The sequence below is a fragment of the Nyctereutes procyonoides genome, unplaced genomic scaffold (genome assembly GCF_905146905.1).
Source record: "Nyctereutes procyonoides isolate TBG_1078 unplaced genomic scaffold, NYPRO_anot_genome, whole genome shotgun sequence".
Classification (NCBI taxonomy): Eukaryota; Metazoa; Chordata; class Mammalia; order Carnivora; family Canidae; genus Nyctereutes; species Nyctereutes procyonoides.
In genome coordinates, this window is record NW_026575047.1 from 31,503,867 (window position 1) to 31,520,411 (window position 16,545).

Genomic DNA, 16,545 nt, shown 5'->3' on the forward strand with positions numbered 1-16,545 from the left:
TAAGAGTTTAATAAGTTTGCTATACGGACAAGTTCCTGGAAGTGGTAGAAACAGAAGGACAGGAATATCAAGCTGGTGCAGCCCTCAGGGACCATTGGGACAGGGAATGTGGTCAGAAGTATATCTGGGGAGGTCTACCTGGACCCCTGGTTCAGAAAGGGGACTTTATCCAGCAGTCAATGGACAACTATGCCAGACTTTGTGTGATGGAGGAAGCCAAGCTGATGCTGGTTGGGAAGTTCCCCAGCAGCTGGTAGAGGGAGGCCTGGGGGCAGGTCTAGGATGTGACCAGTGAGGTGTCTGCAAGGATCTAGGGCATTGGGAGGATGGCAGTGACAGTGGGCAGCGGCGTGGGTGCAGAAAGGTTGTTCTGGGGGACTCAATGCCTGTTGGCTGGGCAGCAAGGGTGACTTCCTTGTTCCTGGTCTGGGTGACCAGATGAACTCAGCATGGAGGCTGCAGAAACAAGTCAAGGAGGCCATCAAAAATGCTCCAGTTCCTGCGACAGACCGCTGAGACCCCTGTAGAATTCTACAAAGATGAGAATGGGCATAGTTCACGTCCTTCCTGGTACACAAGCTATTTTGCTGCTTCTAGAAACCCTTCAGATGTTTGCAGCCAAGGCTCTTGCACCCCAGAGCCCACAGGATCCCCTGCACACTGCTAGAACCCCTCACCAGTCCAGGGAAGGCTCTGCAGAGTGGGAGCCAGATCTGCATCACTGCTCCCCCCACTACCGCCCCTGTGCCCAGCAGTGCTGCTGAAGGGAGTGATTAATGAACACCTCTGTCCTCAAAGCTCTCCGGGTGAACACAGGGGCGCTCATCTCTGCAGACCCACCAGCCAGAACATGAAAGGTGGACTCTCAACGTTTCCTTTTCGTCTTGGCTTCCGAGCTCAGATTTCCAAACCAGTGCCCACCAGCGTTCTTTGCCAGCCCAGGCACTGTCAGGCACCCACTGTCTCCATTCTTTCCCCACACGCACTCCTCAGTGTCAGGGGCCAGATGCTCAAAGCCAGCGGGTGGGAAGGAGGCAGCCTGATGCCTCGCTTGCCCCCCTAGAACCTACACACACTTTTTAGGGTTTCTACTTTTGTCTTAATTGCCCTATTTCATGGAGTATGTAGTCTTGTTTTGTGTTCAGCCACTTTGGAAAGAGTCAAGGCATCAGTAAGTCAGTGTTCTTGTGATGAATTTCTTTCTCTATAGATTAGGATGCAGACTCCCCCACCCCCCGGTGTCCTCCACCCCCACCTCGGGGTGCTGGCTCCCTGAACTATGGGATGGAGAGGCCGGCCTGGGTCTATGGAGCTATACGCGTGCACCCACCTATCCTTTCCTTTCACTTCTTGCTACTCTTCCCTCTCCATCACCTCACTCGGAACTGCTCCTCTCAGTGATGGTCCCTGACTGCCAACGCTGGGTGTGGACGATGGGGGCAACAATGATCCTCCTCCACCCTTCTCTGTCTCCATCTACTGCTTTGCCACATGACTTTGCAGTTCCTGCCGTCTGCTGGTGGAGTCCAGTTTCCCACCACCCAACCAGGAGGCCATGACTTGCTTAGGCCACCGGGATAGGTCTAAGGGGTTAATATTTCCCTTGATGGTTTGCATTTTCTTTTTTGGTGCTATATTTAAATATTCCACTTTACTCTGGGGTCATAAAGATATTACTTGATATTTTCTTCTAAAAATTTTATACTTCTCTTTTCATTTGTGTCTTTAGTCCATCAGAGGTCAACTTTCATATATGGTGTGAGGTAGGAATTTGATTTTCTTTTTTCCATGTGGAAAGCCATTGGTCCCAGTCAGCAGCACCTTGGAATGACCTGTCCTTACCCTGATGGTTTGTGTTCCTGCCTCTGTCAGATTTCCATGCCCAGATGCATTTTTCTGAGCTTTCTGGTTTGTTCTCCCTCTCTCTTTTTAAAATATTTTATTTATTTATTTGAAAGAGAGAGTGAGAGCATGAGCATAGGGGAGGGGCAGAGGGAGAGGGAGAAGATTCCCCACTAAGCAGGGAGCCCCATGTGGGATTTGATCCCAGGACCCCAGGATCATGACTTGACCTGAAGGCAGATGCTTAACCAACTGAGCCAGTCAGGTGCCCCTAGTTTGTTGTTTTTGTCTGTATGTCTCATCTTGACCCATTCCCATACTTTCATATTTACTATAAATGTAAAGTAACTCATTGCAATGTTTTATTTCCTAAAAATTTTGAAATTAGGGACACCTGGGTGGCTCAGTTGGTTGAGCATCTGCCTTCAGCTCAGGTCATGATTCCAGGGTTCCTGGATCGAACCCTCTGTTGGGCTACCTGCTGAGCTTCTTCCTTTTCCTCTACCCCCTCCCCCGGCTCCTGCTCTTACTCTTTCTGTCCATAAAATAAATTATTTGAGAGAGAGAGAGAAGGAGCAGGGAGAAGGATGAGGGAGAGTGAGAAACAGACTTCCTGCTGAGTAGGGAGCCCAACATGGGACTCGATCCCGGGATTCTGGGGTCATGACCTGAGCTGAAGGCAATTAACCAACTGAGCCACCCAGGTGCCCTTAAAGAAAATATTTAAAGAAAAGTTTTTTGAAGTTCCTTGGACCCATTTCTTTTCTATATTCCTTTTCTACTAGCTTTCTAAGTCTCATGAGAACACATTTGCTAGAATTTTTTATTCAAATTTCATTGATTCTACAGGCTAATTTAGAGTTGACATCTTTATGACATGAGTCTTCATATCCATTAATATGATATATTTCATAACTTTTCCTGGGAAACATCTTACCGAGTTCTAAGGATTATAGTTTTGGTTGCTTAAAATTGGGACCTTTTCTCTCTATTTTTTAAATTATTAATGGCATCTAGGAATTCCATTGCTTCTATATCTAGCAAACTTGCTGATATAGTTATACCTATATAATTATTTGTACTACTTATGTCACTTTGTCCATAGGTTATCTTGGAGTTTTTATGTGGACAGAGTATTTTCCAATGTTTACCTCTTGATTTTTTCTTCTCCTATTGCATTGTCAAGATCTACCAGCACAATGTTGAACATAAGTGACAATGAGCGCATCCTTGCCTTAACCCTGACTTTGATTAGGATATTTGGAAAACGTAATGACTAAGTATAATGTTTTCTCTATTTTTTAATAAATAGTTTTTATCAAGTGTGATAGAATCTACAAACTGCTCCTTTTTATGCATTTGTCCTTAGTTTTCCCTTCTAGTAATAGAACTCCTTTGGGTTTTATTTATTTTTTATTTTTTTAATCTTTAAAGATCTTATTTATTTATTCATGAGAGACACAGAGAGATAGAGAGGCAGAGACAGAGGCAGAGGGAGAAGCAGACTCCACAAAGGGAGCCCAATGTGGGACTCAATCCTGGGACTCCTGGATCATGCCCTGAGCCGAAAGCAGACGTTCAATCACTGAGCCACCCAGGCATCCCTCCTTTGGATTTTAGCAGGGCACAAGGTTACCCAAATGGAAACTACATTTCTCAGTCTTGGTGTGGCCACATGACTGAGTTTCATCAATGGGTCTGGGGAGAAGTGATGTGTACAGATTCCACAGCACCTCTTTCTCTTTCTGTGGAAGTGATGGTAATCTGCTTTGACCAAGTAGGTGAGGAGAGCATGCTAGGGTGTGTGGACATTGAGATTGGAGAAGCCAGTATCTCTGGGTGAGCTCAGGGAGCAGAGTCACCTCCCTGGTCAGTGCTCCTGCTTTCCCTGCATTTTACATGTCACATAAGCAGACTCCTATCTTGTCCCAGTACCACTTGGGTCTAGACTGTATCTTGTTTAAATTTATCCAAGTAAAGAAATTTCATTCTATTTCATTTGAAAATGAAATCATCATTGAAGGTGGAGCTGTACTGAGTGCTGGTTTGCATCTGGGAAGATGCCAACCTTCTCCTTCTGTTTCTTACATGCCATTGTTAGTATGCTTTTGAACTGAGAACTTTCTTTGTGTTTATGTGACACACTAAAATGACCTGTAGTCATCTAAGTACATTTCTAGACTTGATTTGCCAGTATTCCCCCTTAAGGTATTATTTTGTATCTATATAGTTTCTAAAATATTTATTTATTTATTTATTTGAGTGGCAGGGGGAGAGGGAGAGAATCTCAAGCAGACCCCGCTGAGCATGGAGCTCAATGGAGGAATTGCTCTCATGACCCTAAGATCATGACCTGAGCTGAAACCAAGAGTTAGATGCTTAACCGATTGAACCACCCAGGTGCCCTGCATTTTCTTTCTTTCTTTCTTTCTTTCTTTCTTTCTTTCTTTCTTTCTTTCTTTCTTTCTTTCTTCCTTCCTTCCTTCCTTCCTTCCTTCCTTCCTTTCTTTCTTTCTTTTTCTTTCTTTCTTTCTTTCTTTCTTCTTTCTTTTTTTTCTTAAAGATTTTATCCATTTATTTGAGAAAGAGAGCATGATTGAGGGGTGGGGAGATGAAGATCGGTGCCCGATGAGCAGGGAGCCTGATGTGGTGCTTGATCCCAGGACTGCAGGACCATGACCTGAGTCAAAGGCAGACACATAACTGACTGAGCCACCCAGGTGCCTTGCATCTATATTTTTAAGTGAAATTGGCCTAATATTTTCTTTTCATGAAATATCTTTTAGCTTTAAGTCTTAGGTTATATTAGCCTCAGGAAATGAATAAATGTCCCACTTCCTGCTATTCTATGAAGCAGAGTGCACATGATGAGGATTGCCTGTTCTTGAAGGTTTGGTAAGTCTTGATGCAATCCTATGTAGGCTTTGTGGCTGTTTTTGTGGTTTGGAGTTGTGAATTTTTGCTAATTAGTTCACGTCTGTGTGGGCTATCCATTTGCTCCTATCTGCTATTTCATCTTGAATTGATTTTAGTGATTAATTTTTCTTTAAGGCAATTGTGCATTATGCTTGCATGGAAGAATTATTGGCACAAAGATGATCGCATTATTTTCCAACAGTTTCTAAACATGCCCTGTACTTGCTTCACTCCTAATGCAATCGCTTTATAGCATTGTTTTTCTGATTGTCTTGCCAGACAGTATTCCAATCAGATTTCCTCAGAGAACATTTTGCTTTCATTGATCATTTCTACATTTCTTTAATTTCTATTTAATCCATGTCTCCTCATGTCTTTATTTCTTCACTTATATGTTTTTTACAGCTTCTGTCATTCTATTATTCCATTTGGTTAAAAATGTAACTTGTTTATTTTAGGTTTTCCTGTTCTGTGATGAATGTAGGGCTTATTAACAAACCTCTAAACACCAATCTAGGTGCACCCCTAAAACCACATATAATGCTTCCTTTTTCATTTACACTAAGCAATATGTAATCTCCATTGTCATCTGCTCTTTAACTCATGAATTTTTTTTTAAAGATTTTAAAAATTTATTTGACATAGAGAGAGAGAGAGCACAGGCAGGAGGAGGGCAGAGGGAGAGGGAGAAGCAGACTTCCCATGGAGTGGGGATCTGATGTGGGCTCGACCCCAGGACTCTGAGATCATGACCTGAGCCAAAGGCAGACACTCAACCAACTGAGCCACCAGGTGCCCTAACTCATGATTTTTTTAGGAGTGTGTCTAAACTTTGCAGATTTACACATACATGCATCCAAATCACATTTTCATGGTGTGTTTGGAAATTAATTGCATTGTGGTCAGAGAGCATAGTCTGCGTGACACACTCTCTGAAATTTCTGGAGGTGTATTTCTGGACCTGTAGGTTGTTGAGATCTATTAAGTGTCTTTATGTGTGTTCGAAAGAGCATCTGGACTCTCCTGCGGAATAGAGTGTCATCGTGGTTCATCATGTCCACTCCCGGGCAGCACAAGGCACTATTATATTATTATGTGTGGTTCCAAACAGCCTCAGGAAGAAAGCAGGGCAGAGATTACTTAAGGCTTATTTTACAGGAGAGAGGACTGCAGCTCAGAGAAGGAAAGCTGTGTGCCTTAAGTCACACAGCTCCTATGTGACAGGTAACCGCAGAGGCATGTAACTCCTTCCACCACCGGGTGTGGGGCCACCTCTGTAGTGGCCAGAAGGAACAGTGTGTGTCATGGTGTGGAACAGCATGGGATAGCATGGAGGCTTTGCCTGAGCTTGAGCACCAGGTTCTGGGACCTGATGCAGACATAAAGCCACAGCAACTGGTCACCTGCTGCCTCTCCTCACTATGTGAACCCCAGACCCCCCCGTCAGGTCCAGGATACACGCCCTCCAGCCCCCTCCCTTTAGGGAAGCCGAGCCCCATCGGGAGTGCTCTCTCCCATCCAAGGTCCCTTGACTTTCCTGTCTTAGGTCCTCCTATGTCAAGTTTCCTGCCATCCGCGAAACGTGTGGCTGTTAACCCTCCGACCACGTTCTGTGCTTTCCTGCCTCGGGGTCTCTGCTCCAGTGTCCTGTGGGGATCTGGATGATCCTGGATGCCCTCTCCATGGACCATCACCAGCCTATGCCTTAGCCTTGCTCCTAGCTCCTGTGTCTGTCCCATCCTCCTCACTTTCTCCTGGACTATCCCTCATCCCTTCACTGGCTTCCTAGCCTCTAGCCCAGAGGGCTGTTTCTTCCCCTCCTTGGCTTGTCCCCTGGGTGCTCCTATGATGAATGATTTGTCATCTTACCAGCCCCTTGACCTAAAAATGATTGTTCTTGTTGCTTCACGCCTGGGGTCTCCTCCTCCTCCTGTGATTTCTGGCTAATGCTACCCATCCTTGGAGATGGGACTTCAGGTCACCTCCTCTGGGCAGCCTTCCTTGGTCTCCAGGTTGGGTGGAGGCCACTCTGCCCTCCCACAGCACCGGGCCACCCTTGGTCCTGACTTCCATTGCTCAGATGGTGTGGTAACTGCTGGTTCCCTCATCAGTGGTAACGGAGCCTGCTCTAAATCTTGGACCCCATCTCCTGTGGTGGTTCTAGCTCCTAGACCTGCTGTGTGTCTGCTGGCCCCCGGGACATTGTCTCCCACGTTGCTGGGCGCACAAGCACTCCAGGTGGGGCAGGAAGTAACATCACCTTTCATCTCCTTCCTGACAGTGGCCTCTCGGATGGAGAGTTCCTGCCTGCTAACCAAGGTCAAGGCCCTTTCCAACGGCCCTTCATTAGTGAGTGGGCATCTCGCTGAGTCAGCAGGGACCTCTTCACAGCCCCTGTTCAGGGTCACTAGGTCCCTGGAGAATGTGGCCGAGGGCGACCGGCCAACAACAGGGGCCATTGTCCTCATCTGCCACGGATGGGGTCGGCCCAGGCCCATCTGGACAGGGCAGGGGGCATGACCTCTGCTGCTCCGAGAGGTACTGCCAAGACCTGAGGCTCAGCCAGGCCAGAGAGGGGGCACACAGATGGCGTTGCCAGGAGCCAGGCAGGGCCCTCCAGGGACCTGTGTCAGGGTCCCTGGGAGCAGTTCCGGGTCCTCCAACCCTCCTTGCCACCCCCTGGCCCCCAGGAGGGGCTCCTCCACAGCAGCCCTGAGGTAGGAAGGAGCACATCTCCAGTGAGGGGGCCTCGTGCCTTCTGCACAGCCCCTCAACCCGGGACATCGACGGTCTCCCCAACACAGAACACAGCCTCCCACCATTTCTCCCTCCGGACGCCACCTCTCCAGGCCCACCTTTCTGCCCCCCATCCCTATGTCCCAGCTCCTCACTCTGGTCCTCCTGTTAGGAATCCCAGTAATAGCACCCACACTGGCTAAGTGCTGTCCACAGGGGTCTGCACGAGTCACCCTGTTACGTCGGCCTGAGCTCTAGCTCAATTGCAGGCTCTGTCCCCAAGGATCCACAGGCTAGGGCCCCGAAGCCACTTTCCCCAGATCACCCAGGAAATGTGTGCTGGTGCCAGCAGCAGGAGCAACCCCAGCTCCTGAGTGCATCCCACCCCCAGCAATCTGCAGAACTGACACTCTTCTGCGTCCTCGTGGCCTGGTGAACAAGGTGCCGTTACCACCGACAACGCTATGTTGGCTTCATGCACTTTTTCCATTTCAGGAAATAAAACTTTAGACTCAACTGAGGCCCCTGCTCGCTCCCCACCCTCTTCTCCTTGAAGTCACCCCCACCCTACGTGCAGGTCAAACACTTTAGCTGCGTGTGCAAGTGTGCACATGGTGTGGATGGTGGGTGTCATTGATTTGGAAGTTTAAGACATGAACATGCCGGGCCTTTCCCACCTTGCCTGGGTTGTGAGTGAGACATATGTCCAGAGTTCAGATCCCTGTTTTCCCTGATGAGGGAACAGGCTGAGATAGGTGCCGGGCCATCGTAGGTCTGGTGTACGCTCACCAGCCAGCGGGGCCTGAGTTGGGCCTCAAAGCTGCACCGGCTGTGGAGGCCACCCTCTGCCCATGGGGCTGCAGCCACCTAGGAGGTGGGTTCCTGGTCATTCTCCATCATGGCCACATTGACCCCTGAGCAGAGTGTAGCTCCCGCCGCTGTGTTTCCAAGCCTGGACGGATGAGCTGGCCCAGGGCCCCTGTTGCTGGTCCTCCTGCTCCTGCCGCCCTGTTCCCTGCTCCACCAGGCCTGGCTCACCACTCTGAGCAGGGTCATGTGCCCCCATGGCCAGGCCTTTAGTCGGGCTGTCCCTGCCCTCGCGACTTGTCTGGGGTCCCCTGGTCTCTAAAGCAGCTGAAATGCTCCCTTCGGGCTCATCGGCTCTGCGCTAAAGATGTTGTATGGGCCACCTTGCCAGGTCAGTGACAGGTTGAAGACTAGCTTCCCTCCCCAGGGATCCAGGGCTCGGCCCAGAACACAGTCCCTGCCACTGCTCCCAGGACGTTCCACTCATCAGGAGGTTTGGGTGCCACTCTTTGCCGGGACCTGCTGATGCTCCAGGCTGCCCTAGTCGTTCCTGCCAGGGACTGTCCTCCTTGTGTGACCTCTGGGGATGGAAGCTCACTCTTGCATCCAGGGAAGGGATGCCAGGCCCAGGCTCACTGGGAGCCACCAGCCCCCCGCAGCATCACAGGCCATACCCACACCCTGCACGCACGTTCAGAGCCACCCAGGCAAGCCACCCACAACCAGCAATGCACACAGGAAGCCCAGATTTCCGGCTCAGACAAGTTAAGAGATGTCTGGGGCCCTGGCTGCTCCGGAAAAGCCACTAATTAAGATGTCTCTTGTCTTGGTGCCTCAGACCCCTGTCCTGTCGCCGATCAGGTTACAGCGAGTGACAGCTCAAAGGTACTGCCTCTGGGAGCCTGGGGGTGGGAAGAGAGGACAGATTGCTTTGTGACCTGGGGCAGCCTTGGTGTCTCTGGGGACAGGCCTGGGGCAGGCACAGTAACCTGATGCCCCGGAAGCAAGGACATCTGCCTAAAGGGAGCTCTCCCCTGGGCCAGTCAGACTCCCGTGCACATGGTAGGTGCACCTTGCACACCCACTAGGTGACTGCTGGTCAGCGGCCATCACTCCACAGTGGGGATCATCTAGTGACTCTGGGGGTCAACGCACTTTGTAGAGAGGCAGCCAGCCCACACAGTAAGGCTGTCTTTCTGTCCTCTTGGGCAATCTGCACACTTACTGTGCACCCAGTCCCAGGCTGGGGAGCTGGGACTGGGCATGCAGGTGGCATGCTCCCTGCCCTGCACAGCACTCCTGCATGTGGATAGCAGACCCACCCCCACCACTGTGCACAGTAGTAACCCCCAAAGGGCATAATCATGTTCCCAGGAAAGACTCCAGCCCCGGCCCAGGCCAACCAATGCAGCTAGACAGACTGGGTTCAAATCCACATTCTTCTCCCTGCCTTGTAGATGGCCATTTCACCTTTCTGAGACAGACATGGTTCCTGGTTTACGAGGTGGGGGCGGTCACATTGAGGTAAAGGGCTGCCATGAGGATGAGCTGGGGAGAGCACGGTAAGGGAGGTGCAGAGGTGCCCAGGCGCTAGTCTCCAGCACAGAAACCTTCCCTCTGCCCCCACCCATATGGGGGCTGGTCCACGCTGCAGAGATGGGAAAGTGAGCCCCAGAGACCTGGAGTGGTAGCCAAGGTCACAGCTGAGGGGCAGGATGGAGATGGAGGCAGGAGCCCTGGGGTCTGCAGGCTCAGCAAACAACTTGCTGGACCCCAGAAAGACAGGCCAAGTCACCCCATTCTGCATTCAGGGTCAGGTGGGACAAAGAGGATGCCCTGCCCATGTAGGGTTCATGGCCAGTGCAGGACAAGCAGGGGTGGACTGGAGACATGGCTGAGCCCAAAGCCCAAGAGTACCTGTCCTGAGGCAGATGCTGGTGTGAGTAGATAATCCAACAAGGGTGAGTGGGGCAGGTGACACTGCAGACTCCACTAATGGAAATGAAGCTGGGCAAAGGGTCTAGAGCACAGGATGGGAGTGGGTGGGCTTTGGTGGTGGGGGAGGGGCGGGGGCGGGGGTCAACCTGGAAGTAGCTTCCCAGCCTGGGAAGTACACTATAGCCACATGTAGCCAAGAGGCTGACAGGTGAGTGGGATGAGGCCAGGGCCAGGACTCTGGAGGTCACCTTGGAGGAGGAGGCGAGTGGGAGATGGAGTTCTCGAGCAGCAGGAGGACGGCGGGGATGGAATGGGAGGTGAAAAGTGAATGGTGGTGGTGAGGGTGGTGACGTTCCCATCAAGGGTGAGGACAGAAAGGAGGAAGTGCCAGTGACAGGTGCACCCATCAAGGAGGAGGGCTGCTAACTGGGCACCAGGAGTCCTCTGTGTGGCCCAGTGTCCTCTCAGCCTGGTGGCTGCAGGGTCACCCCATCTCGTGTATGTATGAAGGCTCAGGTTTCAGATGTGAGTATTGGTGAGTGAGGGTGAGAATGAGTCCCCTCTCTGAGTGCAGTGTCCTTTCTGCCACTTTCTGTTGGATTCAGGCAGGCTCCAATCTCATCCAGATTCAAGGAGGGACATAGGCCTCCACCTCTCCACCCGAGAGGCCTCAAAGAATTTGTGAATGTGTTTTAAAGCCTTTGTCTACCCTGACTATGAATTATTTATGTTCCTCCCGTGGGCGAATCGCACTCACATCCTTCCACAACCCCTTGTCTCACCTGTCATGGGTTCAGGGCCAGGGTCGCATGGTATCCATCAGTCCCAGGTGTGGGTGAGACTTCACTTTGTGGTTCTGGCTTCATTTCCATCTGAAGACCAAACTGAAGAGACAGTCACCTGCAGCCCTCAACAGGAGGCATTTTAACAGCAGGGTGCTAGGAACCCAGGGAGGCCACCCCTCAGAGTACTTCCAAAGATCAGCCCCACTCATCCTCCCTGGGGGTTGCTCTCCTTAGCTGTTGGCTCCCCTCTGGGTAGTCTCTTGTCACCCAGAAAAGTGGCTTGTATTTGCCACTATGTGACCTTCCCAGCCTGCTTCTTGCCCATAATAGTTTAGAGTGTAAGTGCATCTTGGGGTTCTCTTGTCAGCTCCATCTCTCATCATCCAGGCTGCTGTGTTTCTATCAGTGTAATCCTCTTTCAGACCTTGTGGGTTTCCCATGGTGGTTACTGATATTCAGTCTGTTAGACCAGGGACACAGCCACACATTCCTGTAAGAGCAGCTCTTCTCTATCTTGAGAAGACAGACTTGAGACTGTTTAAGTGAGAGGGTCAAGGAGACACCTGTTAAGTTCTGGAAAGGGTCTTTATCTGTGAGCTTCTCTTTTAGATCTTTCTGAGCACTGAACAAAGAATCTTGCAGCCCCACTCTGGATTTGATCTTCTCCCTAAAGCCAAACTTGATGCATTTTAAAATTCGAAGACATTTTCAAATGTGGACAGGCTGGGAATGAGAAAGACTTCTGCTTTCAAACCCAGCGAGTCCTGGCTCCTTTATGTTTTCTCTAAGTTTTTCTTGAAAATTAAATAGCTGTCTATTCACCTCTCATCTTTCTCCTCTTGCATTTTATCATAGCCAGCAGGAGAAGAGAGGTGGCACTTTTGATGTTTTTCCTGGAAATCTTCATTTGACCAAGGGTCAGCAAATTATCACCCAAATCCAGCCCGCTCCCTGTTTTGTAAACAGAGCATTATTGGAACTCAGCCATCCTCATTTATTCGTGTCTTGTTGGTGGTTGCTTTTGAACTACAGCTACAGGCCCAAGGAGTGGCAGCAGACACCTTCTGGTCCTCAACGCTTCACATATTTACTACATGGCCTTTACAGAAGCTGGCTGCTAGATGACTGAGTTACTGGGTACATCTCCTATTCTTCTTGTCCTTGGTGGCAGTTGTTCTCCTGGGGTCACCATAGAGCACGGCTCCCCCTTCTTCCCCAGGGCATTTTCTCACTCTTTCTTGGGCCTCATTGGCAGTGTCTGCAAGGCCTCTTTACTTTCTGCTTCAGCCCAGGACCAGATCTAATGCTCCCGATTTGTTAGGGCAGCCAATCTCTGTCCCTCGTCCATATAACGAATCACCTCAAAAGTAGAGACATGAAATAATGTTTCTGGAAAGAGCAGGGCAGGTGGCCCATCTCTGCTCCACCAAGTTGGGGGCGCCTGCCTTGAGGCTCTGAATGGCTCAGTGGCCGGGGGCTGGGATGATCTGAAGCCTTGTTGTTGCCCCTGTGGCTGGTGTCTGGGCTGCAAAGACCAGGGCTGTTATCCTCATCATCATCTCAGCTTATAATGGCAACATGCACACATATTTGGTATCTGTCACCTGTCTGTCTGTCTTAAATGGGACCACATGCTCAAAGGGGTTGAAGGCATAAGATGTATCATGTACCTGGCAGGTGCTGGGGGCTGACATGCACCATCCCAGGGGTTTGCTGTTTTTGTCTCCCCATCTTGTTATTGGAGAGGTACTGGTGGGTCCACAGGCTGGAAGGAACCCCAAGCAGTGGACGCCAGGCACATGTGCACCATTCTGGACCTGCTGGTGACTCATTCAGTTGGTCAGCTGTCCATTCATCACTGGTGCATTCCAGTATTTTCTATGGAGTCCTACAGTGAGCCAGATCTTTTTCTCATACTGAGTGAGCAGACCAGCCAGAACCTGGCCCACATGGGGCTTCCCTTCTGGGGTATTCACAGCAGATCACATCGTTGCTTTAGGCCCTCCACTCCACCTTCCCGGGAGCCATCCATCCAAGCCTCTGCTGTGCTCATGTATGGCCGTGGTACTCCAGGGGATGGTATCTACTTCCTACCTACTTATTGTGGCTCGGGGGCAGATGTGCTCGAGCAGCAGCTTTAGAACCCATGCCAGGTTTTTCTTCAGCCCTCTGGCCCTTTTTACCCACTGTGAGGAAAGCGTGTCCCAAACTGGGCCTCTTGGTTCAGCCCAGCTCCCAGAAAGGCTCCACACAGCTGAACCACTGATGCTCACTGAGAGTGAGAAGTCAATGTTTGTTGCTGGGAGCTGCGAAATCTGGGAGGTGTTTGTATGGTTGTTACCAGGCAAGGCTGACTGTATCAGAGGATCCTGAGAGCCCATTGGCAGGTGCATGGTTAACCATGAGTCAACATTAACCTAGAACTGGAGTCGTGTGAAGGTACAGGCAGGAAGCTGGTAGTTCACACCATCAGTCAAAAGATCAGTCTGCTGTCACAACCAGAAGCAGATGGGCAGACCCCAGCCTGTTCTCCTCATTTCTCCACTCTGCTTCGTTATTTTATTTTACTTATATCCCCACTTTTCCAACAGAAGAATTGAAGAGCTTAAGCTTACAGTATGAGGCAAATTAAACAAACATAATAAAATACAAAGAGAAGCCACAATACTAATATAAAAGAGAATGCACTTATTATATAATAAAGGACCAACATTGCTGATATACTCAAGCTTTTCTTGACTTTTGAGCTTCCTGGTGGCCAGAGAGAAAATAAATCACGATCAAGTTTGCAATCTTCACAATGGGAATGGAGGAAGTATATGACATCCTCCAAAGGCTCTATCAAGCATCCAGTTTTAAAACAGAACTCTGGGGCTTGCTGTCTGACAGGGGCGGAGTGGTGGTATGAGGTGACAAACCATGGTCTTCAGCAGCCTGGTTGGTTTGTTTTCCACCCGAGGCCAATGTGAGGTTCTGCTTCAAAGCCAGCTATTTACATCTCCAAGCTCAAGTGGAAACAAGCCCTGGGATTATCTCTCCATTTGGGGTCAAAAGGCATGAATTTCAGCGGCAAAATGGTCCACGCTGCAATCTTTGTTTTCTGCATGAGCTGATAAACTCTGAGGCCAGGCCCACGGGGCCTCCCGCCGCATTGCCCATGAGCTTCGGTAAATCTTTTGACAGGAGTCATTGTCTGGGGCAGTGCCCCAAACGACTTCTCTAAACGGAGTTATTCATTTGGCTATAATGGGAGGCCGGGCTGCCCGGCCCTGCTGATGGCGGGCATTTCACATTGAAGACCCGTCTTGTCAGGGTATTTGTAGACTGAACGCCGGCCACCAGCACAGCCAGCGCTTGGGGAGGGCGGGGCGGCTCTTCTTAGGTCTGGGGTCCGCACTGAGGGTCTGGGCCTCCTGGAGAGGAAGGCAGGCAGCAGAACCCCCTGCCCCCACCCAGGAAAAGCTGCAACCAGGGAAGACAGGCCGCTCTTCTGGGTCAGGCCGATGGGGACGGGGGCAGGGGGTCTCACTTGCCGATGATTGTTACCCGAGGACACTGACTTCACCTCTTTGGCCATAGTGGTCTCATCTGTAACATGAACTTGAGATCGCCTACCCCCTGGGGGGCTCTAGGAGGGGTGGAGGGCACGACACAGTAGGGGTCTGTCCCAGCACCCAGCCTGCAGCCAGGTCCATGGAGGCACCAGATAAAGTCTTGTCGCATGAACGACCACAGTGAGTGTCCAACCAGGAAGAGCCCGGTGCGGTTCCAGGCACCCGCCCAGCGACCCTGCACACAGACTGAGCAAGCCCTGAGGGACTGACCTGGCTCAGGCCTGGATGGGGCAACAGTCTACGGCCTCCCCCCGACCCCTACATCTTCTGCCTCTGGAGCCCCTCCCCTCCCCCACAGGTTACCCCAGACCAGTGTGCTCTCTGCCGGGCGCTGTGTGCAGGAGACCCCCCCCCCTTGCTGCCTTGTGTGGCACAACTGGCTTGCACTCTCTGCCATTGGAGTTCCAGTGGGCGCATAAGCCACACTGCGCTCCACACACCCACCTGTGCCAGGCTGGTGCCCGTCCTCCGGGCCAGCCTCCTCCCTCTACTGACTCACTGTTGGGTTCCCCAGGAGGGGATGTGGGGGGGCGTTCTAGAGTGGCCAACACCCCCCACCCTGGCTTTCCTGGGTCTGCCCACATTGTAGCCATGAAAGTCCTGTGTCCTGGCAAACTCCTCAGTCCCAAGCAAACCCAGATGGGCGGCCCCCAGGACAGTAGGTGCTGTCTCCCTGGATGCAGAAGCAGGCAGCGAGCGAGTGAGTGAGCAATCAGAGTGTGGGTGACATTGGGAGGACACGGGGGGAGGGCTGCAGGTCGGGGAGGACGCTGTCTGGTGTGAGATTCCTGTGTGGACGTGGATTCCTCCAGCCCCCAGGCACAGTCCGCTGTCTCCACAGGGCCTGGCGACTCATCAGGTTGTGGATGCTCCGCCCGGCCCGGCACCACTGATGTGAGCAGACCCCTGACACCCCAAGTGCCCCTGGTGCGGCTGAGCCTCTTCGGCTGGGCTTGGTGCTGGCGCCTGCCTGGGGGCCTGACCCCAGCTCCCAGGTATTGGGGTCAGGGGTCACCAAACCACAGTTCCCTGGCCAAATCCAACCTGACGTCTGTTTTTGTCACCTGGCCACTTGAGAATAGTTTTCACGGAAAAAAAAAAAGCAAAAAGAAGAATTTTGTGATTTAAAAATTATAGAAGCGATTTTAATTTCTATGTCTATAAATAAAGTTTTATTGGAACACAGACACACCCATTCATTCAGGCATCATCTCCAGCGGCTTCCCTGACACTAGGGCAGAGGGACGCTGCACGGCCCGAGAGTGAAGAACACTGGCTGTCTGGCCCTTTGCGCACAGTCTGCCAACTCCAGGGTGGTGCGTCATGGAAATAGTTTTGCTAATTATAGCTTTTCTAAAAAAATGGAATGCTTCACAGATTTCCGTGCACAGGGGCCATGCTAATTTTTTCTGTATGGTTCCAATTTTAGTATGTGTGCTGCCAAAGTGAGTGTTATAGCTTTTTTTTTTAACATATAAAATTGGGCAACTGTAAAAACCTGTTTTGTGTGTTTTCAAAAATTAGGATCAAATATATTTAACACAATCTTTATTACTGAATCAACCGTGTCTGTATAACTCAGTGGCATTAAATACATTCCCACTGTGTGCCCACCACCAGTTTTTATATAAAACTTTTTTAATCTCTCCTGTGATGGTGAATTTTATGTGTCAACACGACTAGGCCAAAGGTGTCCAGATATCTGGTCAAACATGATTCTGGTAGCTTTGGGGAGGAGGGACATTTTTGGATGAGTCAACATTTGAATTAGTAGACAGTAAAACAGATTGCCCTCTCAATGTGGGTGGGCCTCATCTAACCAGTTGAAGACCTGAATACAACAAAAGACTGACCCTTCCCCAAGGGGAGGGAATTCTCCTGCTTGATAGCCTTTAAATTGGGACATT

General features: G+C 50.6%; 1 pseudogene; it reads right to left on the reverse strand.

The window, feature by feature from the left end:
• Positions 1–15,993: 15,993 nt before the first annotated feature.
• On the reverse strand, positions 15,994–16,087 carry LOC129510683 (U6 spliceosomal RNA; annotated as a pseudogene).
• Between the last annotated feature and the right edge of the window lie 458 nt (positions 16,088–16,545).